Raw genomic sequence first — 3,872 nt, 5'->3', positions numbered from 1 at the left:
TTTCTGAGAGAAACTTACATATTCAGAATAATTCTCCCAGTAGCTGTACTGTTTTCATTACTACATTTTTATGTCATGGTTATATTCAAGAGCATAATAAGGAATGTAGGACTGTTAATACCCCTCATTTTATGGTCCTTTCTTTGAAATCCAATGACATAATGTCCTGATCAGAATTAGGGTAAAGAATGTAGGATGCCTACTTTTATATTAACTTACTTTTTTCCCCTACAGACTTTTTAAGTCATTGGTCTGTGAACAGCTTTTTTTTTTGCAGATTTGTAACATTTGTTTCACTAAAATTCTCATCTAAAAATTATGACATAGTTACGGTATTTAAGCATGATACAATTACTTCTGTCACATTTACTCTCTGTTATAATAGCAGAAGTACCTGTAGTTTCTTTAGTCCAGGTATAATTTAGTCAACATGTAACACTGCATGTTATACTACTTACCTAGTATTATAGTCCAAGTCTAAATGTATTTCTCAGAAGTAAAAACTTGCAATAGCTAGACACACTTAGGATCATGCCGTAGACAAGGATGTCCTTTGTCACCTCTGCTTTTTTATTTTAGTTCTACAAGTTTTGAAGAGAAATATCAGACAGGATGAGAAAACAATAGGCCCGAAAATTTAAAGACTTATAAAATAGGGTCTTTTGCTAATGCTTTAACCTTGATTATACAAGAACCCAAGAATGGTATAGAATATTTAATGAAGAAACTAAAAGAGTTTGGTGCATTAGCTGGATTTTAAAATAAATAAGCAAAGAAGAAAAATGTCAAATAAAAATATGACCACGTTTGATCAAGAAACCCCGATGAATAAAACAGGTTTTAAAATTGAGAAGAAGGCTAAATACTTGCGGGTTATATTGAACTGTATATGGAACTTTATGTTATTTCAGAATAATTATCTCAAAATATGGAAGGACATTATTGAAATGGGGAAAAACTCCAGTTGTCATTGCTGCGTGAAATTGCAATGATTAGGATGAAGGTGTTAACCAGGATGTTATTTTTATTCCAGACAGTACTATACTACTAATGCATAATTTATATAAAAGCAAAAAAAAATTTCTAGTCTGTATGGCAGGCCAAAAAAACTAAGAATTAAATACAAATTGCTGCAAGATGCTAAAGAAAGAGATGGGTTATGTCTACTTGTTTTAAAATTGTGCTTTGCTGCTTGTTGTCTGGTATGAATAATGGAATGGGTCGCTCTAAAGAACATTCTAACTTGAAATGTAATTTTGTAATGTGTATCTTTTTGGCTTTCAGGATTGTATCCCTCTTTCACAAATACTTGGATCAGTATAAACCATTTGAGCTTTTGAGAGTGACAAATGTGCTAGCCATGCTGCATTGGCCCAAATCTGACATATATTCCAAATTACAACAATTATCAATCTGGTAAGGAGGTACATTTTTTTCCAGCACATATAGTTACTCAATCTATGAATTCAGGATTGTGTCTCATGGGGTTAGAAACATTAGATGAGCGTAAAGGAATATAAAATGGTGAATCTATCTTGTTCAGACTTTCTAGGAAACCTATACGTCACAGCTGAGCACTAATGAAATATAGGTCTGATTTCAAAAAATGACAGAACTGTAAATTTAACTCTTCTGATATATTCTTGCACCCCTTACAAAAGTTTGAAACAACGGCAACAAATTATGCGTATACACTATAATTTTGAAAACCCAAGTTTTCGCACCCCCTGGAATATTTCTCCCGCCCCCAATTGGGAACCTCTGAGCTAACTCATACAATATCTGAAAAATAAATTATTTCTAAAAAAACTTTTATTTTCAAAAAACGTGTAGTGACAGCTATTTGAAAAATAAAAATGAAGATTTTGAACTCAATAGCTCCTTCTCCCAACTTCCAGTGCATGTTGTATTTCTGTATTAAAGTAGGGTTCAAACAGACCGACTCACCTGGAAAGTTCTGTTTGAACTTCCAAGTGTTTGTTATGTACACGAACAAACCACGTTCATGCCCCTGTATCATTTCTCTTCTATTTGAGTAGCATCTACCTACATGTCCCTCTATTGATCAAAACTGCAGATAGACAGACAGACAGACAGTTGTAAGAAGTTTAGGGACCAGCAATGTTTAGGAAATAGTTTCCATTGACAGAAGGGCATAACTTAGATATCACATCTATCTTTTATTATCTGTTTCCTTTAGGAATGCAGTTTGAATTAGTTAATGNTTTCTGAGAGAAACTTACATATTCAGAATAATTCTCCCAGTAGCTGTACTGTTTTCATTACTACATTTTTATGTCATGGTTATATTCAAGAGCATAATAAGGAATGTAGGACTGTTAATACCCCTCATTTTATGGTCCTTTCTTTGAAATCCAATGACATAATGTCCTGATCAGAATTAGGGTAAAGAATGTAGGATGCTTACTTTTATATTAACTTACTTTTTTCCCCTACAGACTTTTTAAGTCATTGGTCTGTGACCAGCTTTTTTGTTGTTGCAGATTTGTAATATTTGTTTCACTAAAATTCTCATCTAAAAATTATGACATAGTTACGGTATTTAAGCATGATACAATTACTTCTGTCACATTTACTCTCTGTTATAATAGCAGAAGTACCTGTAGTTTCTTTAGTCCAGGTATAATTTAGTCAACATGTAACACTGCATGTTATACTACTTACCTAGTATTATAGTCCAAGTCTAAATGTATTTCTCAGAAGTAAAAACTTGCAATAGCTAGACACACTTAGGATCATGCTGTAGACAAGGATGTCCTTTGTCACCTCTGCTTTTTTATTTTAGTTCTACAAGTTTTGAAGAGAAATATCAGACAGGATGAGAAAACAATAGGCCCGAAAATTTAAAGACTTATAAAATAGGGTCTTTTGCTAATGCTTTAACCTTGATTATACAAGAACCCAAGAATGGTATAGAATATTTAATGAAGAAACTAAAAGAGTTTGGTGCATTAGCTGGATTTTAAAATAAATAAGCAAAGAAGAAAAATGTCAAATAAAAATATGACCACGTTTGATCAAGAAACCCCGATGAATAAAACAGGTTTTAAAATTGAGAAGAAGGCTAAATACTTGCGGGTTATATATTTTTTTTTTCTTTTTTTCAACAAAATTTTTTATTAGTTTTATTTTACATGGTGGCAAGGCCATCAATTAATCAAAACAAAATCATATTTGTACAATTCAAATTATTTCAATATAATTAACTCAGTTATACATATAACTAATCTATTATTATTTTAATATATCCTACTTCCCCTTAGGTCAATTCTAGTAACTCTATTTCTATACTCCTCCCACCCCCATCCCCACCTAACCCCCCCGGACTTCCCAGAACTGATTACAGGATTAAACATTCATCTTCCCAAGTCTATATAAAACTACCCATTATAAACTAATCTAATATAAACGTACTTTAACTCATAAAAAAAAAAATACTCAAATATAAGCTAATATAATCTATCTAAATATAACCAATCCATCCTCCCAATCTCTTCATCATACAAGAAACTGTGCCATATCTTCAATTTATCAATTATATGTAATATATTTCATCACCCCTACACTTATATATAATATACCATCACCCCTTCAATTAATATCATAATCAAATGTTTGTGATCTTTTAAAATAATAAACATTACAAAATACCCTTAAAAAATAAGCAATAATATCCCCCAACTGCTTCCCTTGATGTGCAATACCATAATTTTCCATTTCTATAAGTATTATAATTGCATCCCAAAGTCACAGCTAAGTCCATCATTGCCTCTTCTCTGTATCCTTGTAAATTTTCTTTAGTTGTTTCCAGTCCAATTTCCGCTTTTACAGCTATTTCTTCCACTTCTCCC

Source organism: Protobothrops mucrosquamatus, unplaced genomic scaffold (assembly GCF_001527695.2).
Source record: "Protobothrops mucrosquamatus isolate PMUCROS unplaced genomic scaffold, P.Mucros_1.0 scaffold3612, whole genome shotgun sequence".
Taxonomy (NCBI): Eukaryota; Metazoa; Chordata; class Lepidosauria; order Squamata; family Viperidae; genus Protobothrops; species Protobothrops mucrosquamatus.
The sequence above is the reverse complement of the archived record's forward strand: the minus strand, read 5'-3'. Positions refer to the sequence as shown.